Raw genomic sequence first — 23,781 nt, 5'->3', positions numbered from 1 at the left:
GAGGCTTTACCGAATAGAATGGAATCATCAGCGAATAGCAAGTGATTTATAGATGGGCATCTTCTGTTTATCTAAATTTTTCAAATAAGACTGTTTTGTTCTGCTTTGTGTAGCAAGAAGAAAAGTGCTTTTCCACATAATAAGAAAAGAAAAAGGGATAGAGAGTCACATTGATGGATACCTCTATTTGGTTTAAAAAAACCATAACATTGACCTTCCACAATAATAGAATAAGAAACGGTTGTCAACAATTCACAAATCTAATCAATGAATCTCGATTCAAAGCCTAACTTTTTCATTATAAACCATATAAAATTTCACTCTACCTTGTCGTAGGTTTTACTCATATTAAGTTTGAGTGCCATTTCGAAGCCTCGTTTCTTTTGTTTAAGGTAGTGTATACATTTGTGTGCTATAAGAATGTTATCAGAAATAAGTCTACCTTTCAGGAATGTACTTTGAGTAAGGCTAATTACCTTGTTCATACATCCTTGGAGTTTGTAGACCAGTACCTTCGAAATGATTTTGTAGACAATAGAAGACAAATTGATGGGCCTTATCTGACTCATATCACTTGTATTTGGGACCTTTGACATTAAACAGATATTGGTGTGGTTAAAAGTTTTTAAAATTCTACCTCCAGTAAAGAAACTCCTCACAGGCCAGAACACGCCTTCTCCTACTATATCCCAGTAGAATTAGAAGAATTTAGCCGTTATATCATCCTCTCCTGGTGCACTCTGATGGTGGATACTAAAAGTAACTCTTTTTACATCCTCCATAAAAATAGGTCGTTTGAGCCTTCGGTTTATGTTAGCTGTAAACTTCGGTCGAAGTCTGTGAAAAAAGGTCCAGGATCCGCCTGATTAGAAGATGTGAAAATACTCTTAAAGTAATCCTCAGCCACCTTAGCAATATCAACATTGGTTGTTGCCATATTCCCATTATCCCTCCGCATATGTCATATATTATTTCTTCTGGTTCTAGATTTAAACTTCCGATAGAAGAAATTTGTATTTTGGTCTCCTTTCTTCAGCCATTTAATTATAAATTTGTCTTTCCAATAAAGTTCTTCGTCCAAATATGCTTTTTCAAGTTGCTGCTCAAGCTCAAGTAATTTAGTGTCTCCCATGGTGTCTGATGCCCTTTTTATTTCTAGAAGAGTAGTAACTTCTATAATCTCCTTTTTAGAATTAGTTGAGCTATTCTTTTGTTGAAGAACCAATCAATGTCTAACCAATTTTAGCTTCTGAAATAATCTGAACATCGCTGAACCTTCTATATCTAAGTTCCAGACCTTGTTGATAAAGTTACGAATTCGTTCTTCACCACACAAGCGAAATTGAAACTTGAATCTCCTCTTTGATCTCTTCGGTTGGTAGTTAGTGTCCAAAAAGAGGGGACGTGATCAGAACATGTCTCTGATAGTCTAAAGACCATAGAATGAGAGTATAATTGGGACCAAAATTCATCAACAAGCACTCTGTCAAGCCTTTCTTGAATTAGTTCACCTTCCTGCGTCTGTTACTCAAAGTAAATGGTCTACCCACCATTCCCAAATCAATCAATGAGTTATCTCCAATAAAGTAATTAAAGGCAGTAATAGAAGAATGAGATTTTAGATTACCACCCAGTTTCTGACCTTGATCAATAATGGAATTGAAATCACCAACAATAACTGATTTACCTTGGAGTTGGAAGAGCACCAAAGAGATTTTTTAAAATTGGGATAGCCGAATATTCTCATTGCAATTTAAATAAACGCCTAAAAAGTTCCATTCAATGTTGGGAGGGACATCTTTTATCAAGGCAGGAATATAAAACTCAAAACAACTGAAAATCTAAACAACAAAATCATCTTTCCATGCTAATGCAAGTCCACCCACACTATCAAAAAGATAAATTAGAGTAGCCATAAGTCCTGAATTTTTTTCACTTGTCGAGATTGGTTTTTTTTTGTTTCAAAAAGAAAAACCAACTCGGGAGAGTGAGATTGAACAATCTCTTTAAGATTGTCAACTTTCAGGGGTCTCTCCAATCCCTGATAATTTCACGATAACATTCTCGTGGGTCTTGGAGTGTTATTGACCGGCTGGCACTCTCCACCCTCTGATAAGCAATTAGCTCTTGTTCAACACACATCTTCTTGGCCACAAGCTCTATACATGCCTTCAGTCCTTTAGAGAAGTCTTCATTTGTCACAAATACCAATTTCTCCTCTTCTTACTCTCCTTTTGAGTTCATGATATGAATGAGGATGTGATGATAGAATGAGAAAAAGATAAGAAGAATAAAAAGAGTGGAAGAATAAGAGAAAGTTGTAAGGAATGGATTCAGATGAAAAAAAATTTGGAAGAATAAGAAGAAAATTAAAGAATTAAAGTTGAAAAGAAAAAAAAGAAAAACTCTTAGGGTACAGCAAAAATTCTAGCAGAGCAATTTGAAAGAGTACGTACTTCTTGTACTCCACTAATAGCACTAAAAAATAAGAAAATAAATTCAAAATTAAACTAACTTTAGGGTAAAGAGTAAATACACAAATATCTTCTTTCTATATTTATATATAAAGAGTAAATATTCTTTTAGTCTTTAACCTTTTTTTGGTGTCTAAACAAAAGAGAAAACCAAAGCAAACTCCTAACATAAATCAGAACTGATGATTTGCTGAACAACAACACTAGGCTTTGACCAAATCATATGATTGGGATTATTTCTCGCTCCATATCTAGCCATCCAATTCACCGTTTTATTTGCTTCCCTAGCTATCCAATCAACTTACCAAGATCTTGATAAAAGTTTCTGAATTTTGTGAACTGAATCAGTAATTTCAGGCGTGTACTCACCACTAGAGTCATGCAAACGGTGTAAGATGTCCAAGCAATTCATTTCACATACAATGTATCTCAAACTGTAGCCCCAACCTAAGACAAGCTCCCTCCAGACTGCGAAAAACTCACATCTAATGATAGATCAGGGAGAAGAACTACCAGAGCAGTCTGAGATTTAACTCCCATTAGAGTCTCTAATAATACAGCCAAAACCAACTAAACTCAAATAAGAAAATAAACTTGCATCACAATTAACTTTAAAACTGTTACCTACAGGAAGTTCCCAACACCATCGATCCTTGAAGGTATTGAATGAAGAACACTGATGCATATAAAGTCTCTAGTCTATGACAGTACTTCTGATGAAGGCAACCACCTTGTGATCCATCCAATGATTCCCAACATTGAAAATATCATTAGACATGTGTCTCCACAACCATCACACTCCGGCCCCAAAAAGAACCTCATTACCAAACATGACATTTCTAAACAACCCCTCAATGGAGGTTGGTACGGTATTTTATAACCCATAAACTAACTAGCAAGTGCACCGGGTCGTACCAAGTAATACCTTACGTGAGTAAGGGTCGATCCCACGAGGATTGATGGATCAAGCAACAATGATTGATTGATTGGCTTAGTTAGGCAAGCAAAAAAGGGATTTGAGATATTCAAAAGGTTTAAGTTTGAAATCAGAATATCAAAAGAAAAAATAAATAAGTTGGGAATAAAATATGGAGAAGATAGTTAAGGCTTCAGAGTTATCTATTTTTCCGGATTGATTTTTCTTACTAACTATTTTAATCATGCAAGATTTAATTCATGGCAAACTATATGTGACTAGACCCTAATTCTTTAGACCTTCCTAGTCTCCTCTAAAATTCATTAACTGCCAATTCCTTGGTTAATTAATTCCAATTAGAAGATGATGATCAAATTTCAGTTTATATGCCACAAGAATTCTAATTTTCCAAAAATAAGGGGATTATATGTCACGTATCCCGTTAAATACAAACAATTAGAAATTCAGGATAATATGTTTTCAAGCTGTTCTTCAAGTAAAGAGCTTTTCCAAGTTTTACAAGAACTCAAATAGAAAGAGGGTCATACTTCCGTTTCACCCAAATTCATAAATAAAGAACGACAATTATTGAAATATAAATCAAAACATGAATTAAATTAGAAAGATCAAATGAATCAATCCATACAAATAGACAGAGCTCCTAACCTTAAAAATGGAGGATTAGTTGCTCATAGAATGTGGAATGTAAATTTGTATAGAATTCCCTAATGGAATCTTTCCTAATGGAATCTCTCCAATAGAAGAAAAGTCTCCCCTTTTTATAACTAATTCTAATTAATTTAAAATTTAATATCTAAAATTAAGATAATATCTTTTTCTATTTTCAAATTCAAATTTGAATTTAAATCAGAATTAATTAACTACTCCGCGTCTTGTAACGTGGGAACCACTTGGCTTAACTGGATCTGCGTCTACTTGGGTGCTAAAATGGGGCCCAGAAATCACCCCCCAACGTTTTCTGTATTTTCTGCACGTGGCACATGTCACGCGTACGCGTGACGTGTACGCGTCGCTGGTCTTCTTCGCAAGTCACGTGGACACGTCGGTCACGCGTACGCATCACTGAGCAAATCTTCAAATCACGCGTACGCGTCAGTCACGTGCACGCATCGCCATGGAAAGCTCCAAATCATGCGTACGCGTCAGTCACGCGTACGCGTCGCTCCTTGCTGCCACATCCTTTGATTCTTGTGCTGCAGAAACTCCATCAAATTCCACCAAATGCTACCTAAAATAAACAAAATTACAAAAGACTCAAAGTAGCATCTATATTGGCTAAAAGATAATTAAGTTTTTATTAAACTCAACAAATTAGATGCAAATTCACTAAAAAAAGATAGGAAAGATGCTCACGCATCAGAGGTGCCTTTAAACGAGTCAATAAAGCGAGTGTCTAATATTTGCCAAAGAGTCTTGGATTTAACACAGTCTCACAGGCAATGTTTGACTGTCTCCGGAGCTGCATTGCATCTTTGGCACAAATTCGAACTACCTAGATGCCTCCTGAAACAGAAAGCCTCCATCAGGAGAGCATTATGAAGCCCAAGTCACAGTGAATTTGATTTTTTCTAGAAGATTTAAATGCCACAGCCAACTTCACTATTACCATTCCAATCCACTTTATGCTTCAACAATCAACTGTGACCCTCTCTTACACTGTACTCTTTTGTCCTTGCAGATCACCAACTCCATCCCGCATCTAGGTTCGTTGAATTTGGGTAGGTAAGGCCGAAAATGAATTGCTTAACTACAAGAGAAATTATCATAACAAGCGTATCCACCACCCAAGATTCATCACGCCACAAATCAACCACTACAAATTCTGACTCAGATATGTGAATATAGAGAATAAAATCACAAAGTCTTTAAAATAGAGTCTTCTCATCATACCACATGGATTGTTGCACATCTCCTACATTTCTCCTAAACCTATCCTTAAATTCTTAACCATTTACTTGAAAAATAAAATGTTTTTTAATTATTTTAAAATATTATATTGGTTCTCATTCATCAAAATTATTGATCAAATTAATCTTTTTAATTGGTTGTCAAACAACAACTTACTAACATGTCAAGTCTAGGTGCCCATAGAAATAATTTAATCAAAACAAGGACTAATAAACTTCTATTATTTTAAAAAATTAAGGAGTAATAAGTGTTCTAGAATAATTAAAATATCTTTTTTTTTTAATTTCTACTTTGAGATCCTCCTCCTTCTTCTTCATCTTTCTAGTATTATTTTCCATCAAACCCAATAGAAAAAAATTCAAGTAATAAATTCATGGTGAGTGAGTGTCGATCCCACAAGAATTAATGGACTAAACAAGTAATTGTTAACTAATTATTCTAATTACACAAGTGAATCTAAGAATTTTGAATATTAAATAACATAAAAGACAATAAATTAAAAAATGCAAATTATAAACGTGTGAGAAACTAATATGAGGAGATCAGGAGAGAGTTAAGATTTTGAAGACATTTAAATTTTTGGATTAACAATCATTATCAACTATTTTAATCATGCAAAAATTTAGTTCATGACAAACTTTAGGTGACTGAATTTCAATTTCTTGACAATTCAATCTCTCTTATTTATTTATTTAAATTTAAACCAAATAAGATCTTCCGTGTGATTCCAATGGGGACGTAGTCCCCACTCCTTGCAGAGCACTACCAGCGCTAAACACCAATGATGTGGCATTTAGTGCCACCTATCCAAAAAGGTTACGTGTGAGTTCTTTGTTCCGGCGCTAAATTCCGGTGATGTAATTAGTCCGTATAATTTTAAAGTCACGGATTCAAATCATAGAAATCGCTAATTCACTATTGATGTAATTATCATGTTAAAAAGTATATACATTAAATTTTTTAGACATGGTCCTTTTTTAAATTCTATATCAACATAAAATGTTTATGTATTGAATTGTCTTTTTTTATATCATTATAATACATGAATAAATTATTTTTATTTTTTTCTAAAATAATATTATTAAATGTGATTTTTTATTATATGTATTTTAAATAGGACTAAAAAAATATTATATAATAAAAAAATCAACACATTTAAGAGAAAAATAAATTAAAAGGAAACACTATCCTACATTCCTTTGTCTGCATTTGGGATAAGCACTGTAGTCTGCCAAAACATGCTAATAAAAGAGTGGAACAAAATCGAGCAAAGCTTTTCGGTGTAGGTGGGATCCTAAGACCATCAACCACCGAATTTGAGGCAGAAAAACGGGACCACAAGTCAAAACTTTGTTAATCAATTATTGTCATCGAAGTTGGCATTATTTGATTAATTAAAGGCTAAGATAGAGTTGAGCGAAAGATGGCCAAGAGTAAAGGTCATGGATTAAATCGTAACTAATTAAAGTGAAGCAATGCATGTTGATCTACTATTGTGTATTTGTAGTTTGTACTCATTATTAATCCTTAAAAGGAAAGGCCCACTCCTTGCTTGCTTTATTGTGGCTGCTACTTGCTAATCTGATAATCTCACATTTTTCCATTTCCAATGCCACAAGTGTATTAAGACAAGATTTTGCTAATCCGGTAATAATGTTCAAAGATCTGTATTGACATTAGATGATTTTTAAATTTAATATACATTCAAAAAATCAAAAATGCTAACAGATTGTTACACATTCAAGTATTTTTTTTATCTAAGTTCATTTAAGTAGGCTAATACCAACAAAAACAGTTTCATTAAAAGAACGTGATACACGCACGTCTTCTTTTTCTTCTTCTCACACTCATGCATTTATGCATGGAGTTTTTTCTTCTTCTCACACTCGTTTACACACGGAGCGTCTTCTTCTTCTTTTTCGCATTCCTCCTCTTCCTCCTCCTCCTCCTTCTTCTTCACGTGTTTTCTCCTTATCGTCATTCTTTTGTTGTTGTTGTTGCTATATTTTTTTTCTTTTCCTCCTTCTCTCCCCGACGAAAAAGCAGTAGAAGGTGAGAGGAAGAGTTTTAAATTATGTAGAACAGAAATGAACCGAAAATTAAATTCAGAATGAAAACTCGTTTAAAAATAAACACAGACAAAATTGAATCATAAACAAAAATACATCCAAATCCATCAAGTGATTTTGCAGCATTATGTGTTTCTTCTTCTTTATTTGATTATATGAACAAGACAAGAAAAGAAGAACATGATGAGAAGTTTTGAGAAATTTTTTCTTCTTACTTCTTCTTCTTCTTCTCTTTTGTTATCGTAATCACCAACAACACCAACATTTTGAATTGAATTGAATTTGAATTTATATAATGGGCAATGTTCGGTTCATTTAGTATTATACAATGGTTTCGCTTTGGTAATATTTTCGGATCATTTATACGCAGGTATTTCTGAATTCGAATTTATATGATGGAGAAATATTCAGTTCATTTGGTATTATACAATTATTTCACTTTAATAATATTTTCGGTTCATTTACAATCCATCAGGTGTTTTGTCCATGAATAATTTGTCCCAATGGTTGGAATGGCTTTCAAGACAAATTGAATGGAATGGAATGAAATCTAATACGATTGAATAAAGTGATAATAAATAATTTCATTTTTTTCCTAAAAAAAGACTCAATCATTAACAAAAATATATCGAAGTTACTTAAAGAATAAAAAATTTAGTCAATACTTATCAGCAGCATCGAGTGAATCTCAATTAACACACAAATGAACCGAAATAAATTAAGAAATGAACCGAAATTATTTAATGCTGGCAGTAGAGACAAAACTAATAAAGATGTTTGTAAAATGTTGATATTATTGGTGATGATGATAACGAAAAAGAAAAAAAGAAGACATAACATTGAAGAAGAATCTAGGTGTGCAAATTTGGAAGAAGAAAAAGAAGAAAGACAAGGAGGAGGAGAAGGAGAAGGAGAAGAAAAAGGAAATGGAGAAGGAGAAGGAGAAGGAGAAGGAGAAGGAAAAGGAAACGGAGAAGGAGAAGGAAAAGGAGCGTGCGATTTGAAAAGTTGTTATAACAACTTAGTTAAACTTGGTTAAGTATTTTTCTTGGATATAGAGCTTTATTCAAATGCTAAATAAAAATGTTAATGAGATATAGTTTAAAGGAAGATATTACTTCTAAAAATTTCTTTTTGTTTACTTTTTAAGACAAGAATTTTGCTAACATGTGTTTTAAGAGTAGAATTGGGTATACAGGTCATGACAACTCATTTAATCCGCAATCCGCACTACTTAAACTCGCAATTTTATTGGATTTTTCAATTTGCACCATTTAACTTATGGGTTAAACGGGTTGAACCCACAGTTTAGTGGGGCAATCCATCATCCTGCTTTAAGTATATATAATATTAGTAAAAATATATTTATATGGACTAAAAGCTAACAAACTATTAAAAAAAATTTTTTTACCTCAATATTTAGTCTTTAACTCTTTACTTAAACCTAAAATTAATATAAATATCAATTTATTGTTGTGCAAGATTTGTGCTTTCTTCTATAGTCCATTTTCTTGCCAATTCTTTAATCATAATTCATAAATTTAATAATAATAATGCAAAAATAAAATAAAATAAAAAGAGAGAGAGAAAGAAATTCGCAATTTGGGTTGGCCTGTAAAACTGTAGATCAACATAGTACGAACATAGACTTCTCTCAAAGCAGCCTATATAAATTAGTTTGGTTTGGTCCGTTAATATTTAGCCCATTATAATCTAAAGTAAACGGATCGAGTTGATCCGTACACTCATTTCTATCTAAAGACAAATGATAAATTTATTATCAGTGAAAAATTTTAGATGTTTTTATTTAACCAATGTAAAATAAATATATTAAAAATTTGAATTTTTTATATTTTTAACAAAAAATTTTTAATATCTATGTATAATTTGAATTTGGTTTTGTAACATTTATTACTCTATAGCTATATTTGGTGTGGAATAATTAGACTAAAACATCTTTCAATTCCAATTTGTCACATGTGACTATCGTTCCAAGAGAGTGTGAGTTATGCTCTTTGATAGAATTTGTTCTGTTTTAAAATTATTGGTTTAAAATCATTTTAGTAGGCTCTTTTCCAAAAATCATTAACTTTTCAGAACTCCAATCAACATAAAATTGAATGTCAACTAAATATACCAAGTTTAAAAAAAAATATTTTGCACAAAAATGACATTTGAGGGCTGAGAACCAATCAAAATAAAATTTGGATTTACGTAGAATTTTTTGCATGATCCTAATTTCACAAAATCACCATCTCCAACTCCCACGATCAGTCCTAAGCAATTTTAAAGCTTCAAATCCAATTTGTCACACTTTTTATAAGCTACTATATATATATATTCGATTTTATATAAGATGAATGCTATTCTACCCTTTATAAAGTAATAGGTAAGTTATCTTCTCTGGTGTCACATTTTAATTGGGTGTTTATTTTAACCTGAGTTACCTTCTCCACTCTTTCGTCGTCGTTGCACCTCCCAAGCATCACCGTCTCATTGGTGTTTCGTTTTCTCTTCTCAAATCATTCTTCTAGAAAAGGTACTCCAACTCTCTCTAATTGTGTTTACTCCTCCTCACTCATTCGTCATCCTCATTACGCCTCCCAAGCATCACGGTCTCGTTGGTATCTTATTTTATCTTCCCAAATCATTCTTCCAGAAAATACTCCAATTCTCTCTAATTGCATTTACTCCTCCCATTGTACTCCTTCATCGTCGTCGTTACGTCTTCCAAGCATCACCGTTTCATTGGGTGTCTTTGTTTTCTCTTCCCAAATCATTCTTTCAGAAAAGGTATTCAAACTCTCTCTAATTGCGTTTATTCCTCCCCACTCTTTTGTCGTTGTCGTTGTGTCTCCTGAGTATCACCGTCTTATTGGGTGTTCCATTTTCTTCTTTTGTTAGGCCGTCACCGTCTTCCAAAATATTATTAATTCTCATGAGATTAAAGTAATTCGGATTAAAATAAACACCCAATTAAAATATAATATATCAAAAAGGGTAACTTATATGTTACTTTAGATAGAGTAGAGTAGCATTTACCTTTATATAAATATCGTTCAATAGAAATTATATATGCAGATTAGCTATATTTTTTTAGTCGACTCAAATTACAATATTAATATAGGATATGTATGTGACGTAATAACTAATACTTAGGATAATTCATCTAAACAAATGGAATGGAAGGTATTATTACATGAATATCCAAAAACTAAACAATTTACATATATGTTTGATTTTAGATTTTATATAAATTGAAGCTATTAAACTCGATTTAAAGTTTTTATATGTAAATCAAATGAAATATATTCGATTTATATGCACAAGTAGTAAATTGAACGAAACAGATTCAATTTACTAAAAACGAGCTTTAGTGAAGTAATTCGAAATTAATTGTTTCGATTTATTCCATATTATTAGACCAAGTAAATCGAGTTTAATAGATTCGATTTACTTAACACAATGAACAAAACAAATTGTATTCAATTAATTCGATTTAGATTACGAGTCTAAAGTATATAAATACGAGTAGAATGTTAAATCTTTATTAGAGTCATAATGCCTAGTGAGAATAATTTTTTTAGTTCTTGTGCACTACAGAAGGACGATTAAGAAAAAAATGTGAGAGGGAATAAAATTTATTGATAAGAATCCATTTAGTGTTTTTATCAAACCTTCTACGAATTTTGTTGAGTTTCAGAGTACTATAATTCCAAAACCAGGACTGCATGGCATGAAACAGGTGAAAAGTTATTTTATAGAATTTCAATATATAAAAGCACTTGCATTTAAATGATATATGAAAAAATAGAATTGAAATTAGTGCATCCACGATATTAAAAATTTTAAATTTGTAAAAAAATGAGAAAAAACTAGTGAAGGGATTAGTTTAGTGCACTGACATTCAATTTCAGGGACTAAAATGAGTCACTTAATGTAAAGTGAGGGACTAATTTAGTGCATCTACAATGATGACATAATGGATGACACGTGGATGAATACTGTTGCGACACGTGAAACAAATAGCATTGTGACACGTGGCACAATCATCCACATCAGCATGCCACGTGTCACCGGTCAACACATCATCATACCATTATACGTGGCCAAACTATAGAGTGATATGTGTCATTAACAGCCCATGTCATCAAATCATGTCATCACGTTGTTAATGAAAAATGGATCAAGGACTAACATGGTGCACTTTTGTCAATCTCAAGGACGTAATTGGTGCAATTAAAATTTCAAGAACGATTTTAATGCACGACATCAATCTCAGGGACCATTTTGACATTTAACTCCACTAAATCTACGTTCAACTAACACTAACTTTTCTAATTCATAAAATTTTCTTAAGTCATTACTATTACCAACATTTTTAATTTAAGATTTCTAACAAAATTTATAATCACTATGAGATCTAATATTTATAGTCAAATACTGCTCACTAAATATTGTTAACATTTTTAATATAATTTAAAAAAAATCATTTACCTACATCTTTATTTATGCTACCAGTAATATGGACAACTTCATCCAAACAATAAATACAATTTGGGTTATCCTCCATATCCCGAGTTTTCAAAATTTTCTTAGAGAATTCTCTTTATAGGTGGATGGGGTAAGTGAATTGTAGAATTGTAGCTATAATTCGTATCTATCAAATGCAAATTCTTTTATAAAGCTTTCCAACACTACTTTGAAACAACCTAGCTTCAATTGACCTTGGGTCACATCTTGTTCAAATCGAATTTGATGGATTCAATTTAGTATGGACATCAAATCCACAAAATCGGAACTACTTCATGTGATTTATTATAGGCTAGATCTCACCAACGCTACTTCTCTAGTAAATCGAATCTATTCACTTTGATTTATTACTGTTTGTCCTAAATCGAATCCATTTCATTCAATCTACTATTGTTTCAAGTAAATTGAATATATTTCATTCAAGTTACATGGAGTGAGCTTAAATTGAGCTCAATAGTTTCGATTAGAGTAAAGATGAAAATCGGACATACATGTAAGCTATTTAGTTTTAGCTATGACATTTATGTAATATTAATATTCATTCTGTTTGTTTAGGTGAATTATCCTAATATTTATTTTTAATATTTTGCCTCATAATATAAATATTCTAATTTTTCTACAAAAGTTATATTTTAAATATTTTCATAGAGTAAAATATTAAATTAGTCTCCTATTTTTGGGCATAATCCTGTTTTAGTTTTTAAGGTTTAAAGTGTCCTATTTAAATCTAAAAAAGTTTCATTTAGCTTTAATTTAGTCCCACCGTGAGGTCAAAGTTAAATAATTAACGGAATGTCCTACATGACAGCAGTACAAGAATAAAATCGATAATTTAGAGAATAAATACAAGCTCCAAAGACACAAAATCAACCGTGAATACATCAATACATTTATTTATCATTTTCCTTAGTTTTATAGAAAATATTTCATTTAAATTGTAAGAAAAATGATAAATAAATGTATTGATGCATCTACGGTTGATTTTGTGCCTTTAGAGCTTGTACTTGTTCTCCAGATTATCGATCTTGTTCTTATACTACTGTCATATAAGACATTCCGTTAATTATTTAACTTGACCTCACGATGGAACTACATTAAAACTAAATGAAACTTTTTTAAATTCAAATAAGATACTTTAAACTTTAAGGACCAAAACAAAATTATGCCCATAGGAGACTAATTTAGGATTTTACCCTATTTTCGTATATTTCGTTACTAATGATATCGATATTAAACTCAATAAAGAATTGCAATGCTTTTATGTATTTATGTTTAATATATTAAAAAAATTAGTTAAAGATACAAATTTTAAGCGCTTTTTATTTTTGGTATTGTAATTCAAGTGGTGTTTTCCAGCGATATGAATACTTATCTATTTTTTTGGGTGTGAATACCACAAATTTAAGAGTCAAATTTGTGGTTTTAATTCTTTTTAAAAATACAAATTTGAGGATCAGATTTGTAATTTATAATTTTTTTCACAAAACTAACCTACCAATTTGTTTATTTCTTAAAAATTTTTTTTACCTCACATAAATCTAAGACTCAAATTTTTCTATTACCCCAAATCAGACCCTAAGTTTTATTTCTAAAACAAAACTTAGCCTCTAATTTGTGAATTCTAATTAAAAAAAATTATCTCCATACCATAAAAAATACACTTTTTTTATAATTGAGTATGACACATTCTAAATTTTCATAACTAAAAAAATTAGCCCACATTTTAAAAGTATAATAATAACAAAAATTTAATTTTTTAATGTATAATTTATAAAAATATGAATGCTTCTTTTATAATAATTTAATAAAAACAATTTTTATGACATATATTATTAATTAAAAATATTATTTATATACTAAAATCAGTCATCATATATTTATATATAAATATATGAATTGCTTAATTCATTTTTAGTGTGTATTTATATCTATTCTATTATATAAAAATTGGATGTCTGTACTTAATGATGGAGCTGACATGGCATGCTCCAGAGAGTATTTTCCGATTTAATTATTTTAACTCATTCAATATAATTTATTACCATGACTTAATTATATCAGCTAATTGATTTGATTAGATATTTAAATATTAATATAATTTATTATAATATATATTACTTAATTAATTTTACTACATTAATTGTAATTTATTATATTAGTTAATTAATTTATTCATTTATAAAGTCTGAAATAAAAAGAATAGATTTATTGTTTATTCTAATTGAATTCATTAAATTTAATTATACATTATATACGAATTAATAATAATTTATAAATCACTCTAATTTATAATATTCAATAAAATAATTTGTAAATCACTTTATATTATATATGTATTAACAAAATATTATATATATCTTAATGTGTTAATTAAATATTATATACGTACAGAAAAATAAATATAAAAAGATGATTTATATAATATTGATAATATTATATTAGCACGCTGATTTTTTTTGTTTTGATATCATATAGGATAGATCAATTAGTATTATTTAACATATCTAAATATTTATTATAGGATATTACGTCTTTATTATTTCGATTCTCTTAGCACCTATAAATACTCTCCTATATTGTATCATTTTTTTTTGTGACTCTATATTGTATCATTTTACACAACTTAAATACACACAAACCTTTTCTCTCTCTTACCATTTCTAATAATAATAAGTACAGTTTAATTTAGTTAGAAGTTCATTATTTTATAGTCTTCTATAAAATAATCTTTTTATCACTTTAGATATTTTAATTTTTTTTCTTTTTTTCTCTTTACATGTAATTTTGTTGTGCATTAACTTTGTTTATTTAATGATGAAATATACTCATGTTAATTCTATCATATAATAGTTTATTTTTCTCCTATATATTTTGATTTGTATAGTTATTATTGATCTTACTGTTTTCGATCTTGCTGTTTTCGTTTTCTTGAATTGTTCTTTATTTTTTTTATGACTTGATAATTTAAAAAAAAAAAAGCAAAAAACAAAAAAAAGACGGTCAAAGAAGAAGGTTAAAAGTCTAAAACAGCAACATCATTTCTCAGCATTATTATTATTAATATAAACTTTATTATTCTTTTCTAACATTCTTTAATGCAAGCTTCGTTTCTTTTTCTTAATTATTATTAATATTTTTATTCTTTTCTTCTCTAATTATAAATTTCCTTATAATAATTTTTTGATCGGATATTTTTTTGTCTAACAAATTTTTTTCTCTATTTTTTTGTCAAAAATAATTGATATTAGAAAAAAAAAGATAAAAGTAAATTTTAAGATTCAAATTTAAATAAGATGTGCAAAGGATAACTATTGAATTCATTTGGTCGATTTACTTTGTATTATCGTCATTGAAAATTTCAAATACTATTATAAAATTCTAGATATTTTTATTTTATTGTTTTTAAATTATATATTATACCGTGTATTTGAAGAGTTTCATCTTTTTAAAAATAAGTGTGACATTATATACTTTTTTAGATACAATAAATGAATAATAAGGTTAAAGTGAGTAACAAAATTGATTATGGTAGACTAATTATATTATTATTAATTAATTATATTAAAAGATTAAGATTATGATAGATTATCATTATTTTATTATTTTTTATTTTTTGATATTAATTCAGATGTTTAGCTTTTTTTTATTATCATTTTTTATTCTCTTATTCTATGTGTTTATTCCCATAAATTTTGCTAAATTAAATAAAGCATTGTATGTATATCTTCTTTTTATTCTTCTTTTATATACACATAAAATTTATTAAATTATTTTTCTTTCATCTAATAATTTTATTTCTCTTCTATTTATATTTCTTTCCTTCAATATTTTATTGGTTCTTATTTTTCTAAATTTTATTTTAATTTATGTATTTGTTCTTACTATACCTAATTTTTTTATTTATGTGTAATATACATTCTTATATATGTTATAGAAATATGATTTGATTCCATTAACTTGCCAAATTTTTTTTGAAAAATCTAAAGCTAAAGTGCAAAAATATATTTATAGATATTTTACTTTAATTTTTTAACTAAAAAATATAATATTTTTTTGTCATATTTGTTGAAATTCTAAGTTAAATATGAATATTAATTTTTGAAATAGAATAAATATATTTTAAAATTTTTTCATCTAAAAATAATATTCTATCAATGTTAGAATTATTTAGATGGATAAGTAATAGTGAATATAGAATTATTTAGGATGGATAGAACTAAGTATATTTTTTTATTGAAAATACGAATTTAAAAATATTATACTCAATTCTCAATAGTCAACCTCTCATTGAACCATTGTATTATCAAAAGATTTTTGAAAAAATGAAATAGTTTTAGGTGTATAATTTTTGTAAAAATTTAATTAATTTAAGATATTTATTATCGTTGATTAAAAAAAGTAAATTGAAATGACAATTTAATATTTCTATACTTTTAAAATATTATTTATTTATTTTTCTAGCATTCTTTATCATCCAATGATCACATTAATATAATTTAATTCAATAAAATTATTTATTATCATTTGATTGAATAAAATTTTTATTTTAGCTGAAAATTTCAGGATTTCTCAACCTCAAGATCATTCATCTTAACTCATTAAAAAATATAACTAAGAGCGTGGAAGCGTCTCTTTATTCGAGAGTATGATTGAGATCAGAGAGTTTGGCTCTTGTGGTTCTTTGATCTTCGTCAACTAAAATCTTCTGTATTTTTGATAGGGTTGAATCTTAATTTTACTATGGAAAAAGAGCTACGAATGCGAGTTTGATGTGTTGGAGACCAAAATTCTAAAGTCATTATTTATATTTGAGTGTGACACTCAAGAAACCCTAAAACTCAAATAAAATAATATCTATTATTTTAATCTCATTTATCTAAATTAAAAGTAATAATGACTTATTTAATTCAACATTTATGACAATAAATGAGATCACCGTTGTATAAGTCATTTAATGTGAAATTACTTAATTTACGATTATAATTAATATATTAAGAAATAATAATTTTCTAACAATCTTCTACGTACTTGGGTTATAAATATATATTTTCCTGAGATAACCTCTTATAAATTTTACGCGCAAATCTGAATGTTATTTCTCTTATTACTTTCATAATTTGGTCTATCTCATATATTAGTTATGAAATTACCAAAATTTTTATCACATTAGTGTCACAACAAAACCACGATGATCCCATACTAAAATACTCAACCACATAGATCAAATTTGGATGAGAAAATTTAGAGATTACATGCAAAAATGATCTCATGCATGTCTATTTTTAACTTGAATAAAAATTTTATTTTATTCCGTGACAGACTCAGATGAAATTGCAACGGCAACGTTCAGGCTCATAGCGAAGGCGACTAAGTGATGAGTCTGTAGAAGAAGAGAATAATTTAACAGACTCACAATGAGAGAGATAAAGAGAGAGAAAGAGAGAGAGAGAGAGAGGGAGGGAAATTTACCTAGAGAAAAGGGACTCGACAGGAGAAAGGTGGCGACGGGCTTAACAGCGACGGTAACGGGATGAGCAGCGATGATGACATAAGCTATGAACAGTGACGGACCCAGAAAAATTTAGTAATGGGGACAAAAATATAATAAAATTTAGGTATAGATATTTTTTTTGCTTCCCACAATACTCAACAAGTTAAGGACAAATCCGTCGTGAATTTGAATTTTATTTAAAAATTTACAATTGGCTGGAAACGATTTGCTATACATACGAGATAGAATTCGAACCCTCAATACTTATTTAAGCGGATGACTAAGTTGATCACTTGACCAATCTAAATTGGTTTAGATATATTCAAAATTTAAAATCAGAACTATCTAATACATATTGATAAGAACTAGATATACACACAATCATTATTATAATATTTAAAATAATAAAAATATAATTTCATACACATAGTATAATATTTAAAATAACAAAAAATATTTATAAGGACTTTTTTTTTTATTTTTAACATGACTAAATATTATTTTTTTATATATATTTTTAAACAATTATTTTACTTTTTATTATCTCATATTTAATTGTCAAATCTACTTATTATTATTTTTATAGTATAAATAAATTTTTTAACCAAAATAATTACAGTATATTAATACATAGATAATATATTTTTTATCTTAAACAATTTTAAAAAATCACTAATAATTTAAGTTGTATTTAATTAGAAAACTAATTTTTAATTTATTTATTAATTAATTAACTAATATAATATAATTAATTATCACTTTTTTTTAGTGTATTTATTTATTTTTCATACTAAATCAAATTTAACAATATAATTATTATGTGTTAAGTTTAACAAAATATTTTTTAACATAAAATACAAAAGAACTATTTATATTTTATTTTGAAACAAATATAATTAAGTGGTATATAAGTATATAAGTATTAATTTTTTTAAAAAAAAATTGTGGGAGCAAATTCCCCCTCTATATTAAACGTGGGTCCGTCCCTAGCTGTGAAGGAAGATGAAAGTTGTGAATAGGTAGGCGGCGATGGACTCAGTAACAACATGACGCGTCTATGCGGTTTTTTTGTGAAGAAGTCGAAAAGAAGAAAATTTTAGGTGAGGATGACTGAGTTTATCTTGTATGGATATAGAGTATAGACTGAAGCTATGAATCATCTGTGATGTGAGGCAAATCCTAATTCCTACAAAGTGTTTATATGTATATATTCGGGGCAGGTACACCCTAAACCCGACCATATACCCTGTCTTGAGCAAAATCTGTCCCAACTTGTGTCAAGTTATTACCCTTTTCATCCGGGTATGAACGGGTCGGGTACCCGCGTATTCGGAAACTTCTGCCAAGTCTAACGACGTATTGATACTCCATTTATTAAGAGTTTAACGCTAGCCAATGCATTGCTATATACACAAGGCGAGATTCTAACTCCTAATAGTTGTTTAAGTGGACGAGTGAGATGATCACTTAACAAACTCAAATTGATTAAGACAAATACTAATTATTTTAATATTTTAATATTAAAAATTTTGAGATTTAATTTTAATTATAATTTTATAAAATATTTATAATAATAATTACTATATATATTATTTAATTTTTTAATAAAATTTTTAATATAATTTTATGTATTATCCCGTACAAGGTACGGAAACATACATTAGTTTTAACTAATAGTCAGAACTCATATTATCAAGACTCTTGAAAAACAAACCATGAGACATCTGCAACCACCATCAAACACTACCCTGGCACCCCCTCTATCGGAAGTCTGAACTGGGAATCTGCGGCTGTTAAGCGCGTGAGGATAGTGGAAACGGATAAAAGAAACCAGGGATTCTTCTAGGATCCGTCGAATGAAAGCAAACTTAGCTGTTAATCCTGTTTAATCCAACATGGTCCAGTTAAGCCATTAACGACACTCGACAACTCACATTACCCTGGCACATGCCAGTGGACACAACTAGAGTAGTATTAGAGAATCTTTAGCTTACTTATTATTGGCAATAACTCATAATAGTTTGATGTGAAATTTTTTCTTTTTAAAAGTAGAATTATTTATTGGAATAAATTATTTCATTAATCCAGATCATCCATATTGAATCACTAAAAATATATCATCATGCGAAAATATATCTTTATTCATAGAAATAAAAAATTAGAAATCAAAAATTGATGAAAGGATTGTTTTAGTCTTATGGTTCTTTCGATCTTTTTCAACTAAAGCCTTATGTATTCCTAATAGGGTTGAATTGGGACTCTTCTTATGGAAAAAGAGTGACAAAGCATAGTTGTTAGAACCGAACCAATAATAAAACCGGTCATTTCATTGAGTCACTAGGTCATTGGTTCAACCGTTGGATCACTGGTTGAACCAATTGACCCGGTCCTATGTAAATAAAAAACAAAACATAGTCAAAAAATTTAAAATTAAAATTTAAAATACATATTTTCACTAATATTTTAAAAATATCTAGCTATTCTAAAACAATATGAAACAGGAACAATAAGTATTTTGTTAATTTTACTCTATCATAAATATTTTATTTTATTTTTATATTAAAATAACTATTATTTTCGAATTTCAATCATTTATTAATTAGTTTATATTTATTATACTATTATATACTACAAGTATTTATTGAAAAATAATATTAATAGATATTATATAATTATAAAAAAAATAAGTGAGTTTATAATTATTATTAAATAAAAATATAATTAATTTAAGAATGAATGAGTTTATAACTAAAATTAAAATAAATTAAATAGAAGTAAATTATTTGCTGAAATATATTTATATATATTTAATTTGATGTATATTAATAATAAGCTTAATAGCCTGGTGGTTGTGACTATCATTTTTCTCCTTGATAAGGGGATTCGAACCCCATCTTTCACATTTTGGAAAAATTTTGAAACTCAAACAGTTCGGTCGAACCGGTCTTACCAAATTTGACCGATTTACTTCGAGTTTGACTGGTTTATACCGGTTTGTTACCTTATACGGTCTGATCATCGAATCGGACCGGTTTAGGATCTGGTTCACCAGTTTTTTGGTTGGTTCGGTCCGATTTTAATAACAATGCGACAAAGGCGGCTTTTTTGGTGTATTAGGGACCGAAACCCAGAATGCACTATTTATATTTGAGCATGACACCTATTAAACCCTAAAGCCCAAATAAAATACTATCTAAAGTCCAAAAGATAATATATCTAAAATCCAAAAGATAATTATCTAAAGTACAAAAGATAATATCTGGTTTTATTCTCATTTAATTCCAAACCAAAAGTAATTATGCCTTGTTCAATTTAGCATTTATAACAATAAATGAGATCTCCATTATATAAGTTATTTAATTTGAAATAGCATAATTTGTGATTATAATTAATATATGTATTGCCCAAAAACAAATTAGGAAATTATTTAACTTCCTAACAATCTCCCACTTGGGCTATACATATACTCTTCCTTGACAAAATTACATCTTATAAACTTTATGCGCGTATCTGAATGCTATTTTTCTTATTACTTTAACAATCTTGTTCGTCTCATATATTAGATATGGAATCACCACAGCTTTTATTATATTAATGTTGTGACTGAACTACGACAATCACCATCCTAATATACTTAACGACATAGATCAAATTTGGATGAGTAATATGGAAATTACATGCCAAGTGATCTCATGCATGTCTATTTCCAACCGGTCCAACTTTAAAATTTTATTGAGATCAAACACAAAACAAATATTACAAATGAACATTTCACATAACATGAAATAAACCATCAACTTAATTCTGCAGAAAAATAATTCAATATCTGTCATAGGACATATAGCATAAAATAAACTCCCATTAAACCAAGGCATTACAAATATTGGTACCCATCCGAGCAGTGTGCTCATCATGAAAGACTTTAGGGAACAATTCCTTGATTAATGGGTCTGCTAGCATATGCTCTGTTCTTATATAATTTATGAAAATCTGTTTTTCTTAAATTTTCTCCTTGACAACTAAGAACTTGATGTCTATATGTTTCGATTTTGTCAAGCTCTTATTTTTGTTGGAGTATAGTACTGCTGACTTATTGTCACAAAATATTTTTAATGGCTTTTCAATGTCATCTACTATACGAAGTTCAGTGACAGTTTTACAATCATATGCCATGAAATCGGAATCAGAGTACCCAATGATCTCCAAATTTTCTGATCTCTAATAAGTAAGCATGTAATTCTTTGTTCTTTTCAGATAACGAATTACACGTTTAACAATTATCCAATGATCCATGCTAGGATTGCTCAAGTATCTACTCAACACTCCCACTATGAATGATATATCGAGACGTGTGCAGACTTGAGCATGCATTAAGATCCCTAGTGCTAATGCATTAGGTTTATCATGCATTGCTGTCCTCTCAATATCATTTTTGGGAGATTGCTTGAGACTGAACTTGTCTCCTTAGTTATGGGTGTGTCCATTGGTCTACAACTTTTCATGCCGTATCTACTTAAAATCTTTTCGATATAGTTCTTTTGTGATAATCCAAGAATAACTTGAGAGTGATCTCTTAGTATCTCAATTCCTAATATAAAAAAGGCATCACCAAGGTCTTTCATTTCGAATTTGTTCAATAAAAATTTCTTAGTTTCATGCAACAAGCCTATATCATTACTGGCAAGTAAAATGTCATTAACATATAAGACAAAAAAGATGTATTTACTCCCACTGAACTTGCGGTATACACACTCATCTATGATATTCACCTCAAAACTATATGAGGTAATGACTTGATGAAACTTGTGATACCATTGACGAAAAGCTTGTTTAAGACCATAAATGGATTTCTTTAACTTACAAACCATAGATTTTAAATCGCTTAATACAAAATTTTCTAGTTATACCATATACATCGTTTTATCAATGTCACCATTAGAAACGCTGTCTTTACATCCATCTGATATAGCTCCAAGTCAAAATGAGCTACTAGTGCCATTATGGTTCTAAAAGAGTCTTTCGATGATACTGGAGAGAAAGTATCATTATAGTCTATGCCTTTCTTTTGAGTAAAGCCTTTAGCGACTAAACGAGCTTTATATCTCTCGATATTACCGTTAGAATCTTTTTTTTGTTTTAAATATCTATTTACAACCAATTGGTTTCACACCTTCAAGTAATTCTACGAGATCCCAAATGTCATTGTCTTTCATAGACTTTATCTCTTCTTTCATGGCATTGATCCACTTTTTAGAGTTAGAACTTTGCATGGTTTGAAGAAAATTGATTGGGTCATTTTCTATTAAACCAATGCCATCCTCATGTTCCTGGAGATAGACTATATATTCATATGAAATTGCACTTCTCCTTTCTCTATTAGATTTTCTTAATGGCACTTCTTGAGGTTGTTGAGCTTGTTGTATAGGTTGGGATTGAGAAGGATTCTCATTATTTTTCTGTGCTGTAGCAGTATCTTGAGTAACAATGATATTCTTATTGTTCTCTTGTACTGTAGCTGGATCTACAGTAGGATTCTCAATATGCTCTTGTACTATAACTGTGTCTTAAACAATGATAGGTACAAAGACCTGATCATTATCAGTTACAGAATCCTCATCAAAAGTAACATTCCTAAAATCTCTTTCCCCTCAAACTCAACATCCTCAAGAAATCTCACATTTTCCATTTTAAAATAGACCTCGATGCAGGATTGTAAAACTTGTACCTCCGTGAATGCTCAGCAAAACCAACAAAGTATCAACTAATTGTTCTTGAGTCTAATTTTATTTCATGTAGCCTATAAAGTCGCGCCTCAGCTGGACATCCCCAAATGTGCAAGTGCTTTATACTGGGCCTTTTTCCAGTCCAAATTTCATAAGGGGTTTCGTTAACCACTTTGCTTGGCACCCTATTATGGATGTACACTGTGGTCTTTAAGGCTTATTCCCAAAGTCATTCAAACAAGGAAGAATGACTAATCATACTTGTCACCATACTCTTAAGAGTTCGGTTCTTTCACTCTACAATACCATTGACGATTGGATTTTTGACGGTTTAGAATTTTACAAATGAAATCTCGTCGAAGTATAGTCTCTAAACCAACAATAATCCTCTCATACAAAAATTTGTTTGTCACAAGTACAAACCCCTAAAATCTATAAACCGAAGTATTTAAACCTCGGGTCGTTCTCCCTAGGATTTACAATAAAGTGTTTTGTTATTGGTTGTGAGTTGTATTTGGGGTTTTAGATGAGAAACATGAATAGTAAATTGTAAGAAAACTTTATTAACAAAATGGTCTTGGCAAGATTTGGTTGTCAAGGGTCTTCATCATTATCACTAGCCACAAGTATGGTAGTTGCAAGGATT

This window comes from Arachis stenosperma, chromosome 1 (assembly GCF_014773155.1).
Source record: "Arachis stenosperma cultivar V10309 chromosome 1, arast.V10309.gnm1.PFL2, whole genome shotgun sequence".
In the NCBI taxonomy this organism is placed as follows: Eukaryota; Viridiplantae; Streptophyta; class Magnoliopsida; order Fabales; family Fabaceae; genus Arachis; species Arachis stenosperma.
Note: the sequence above shows the minus strand (reverse complement) of the source record.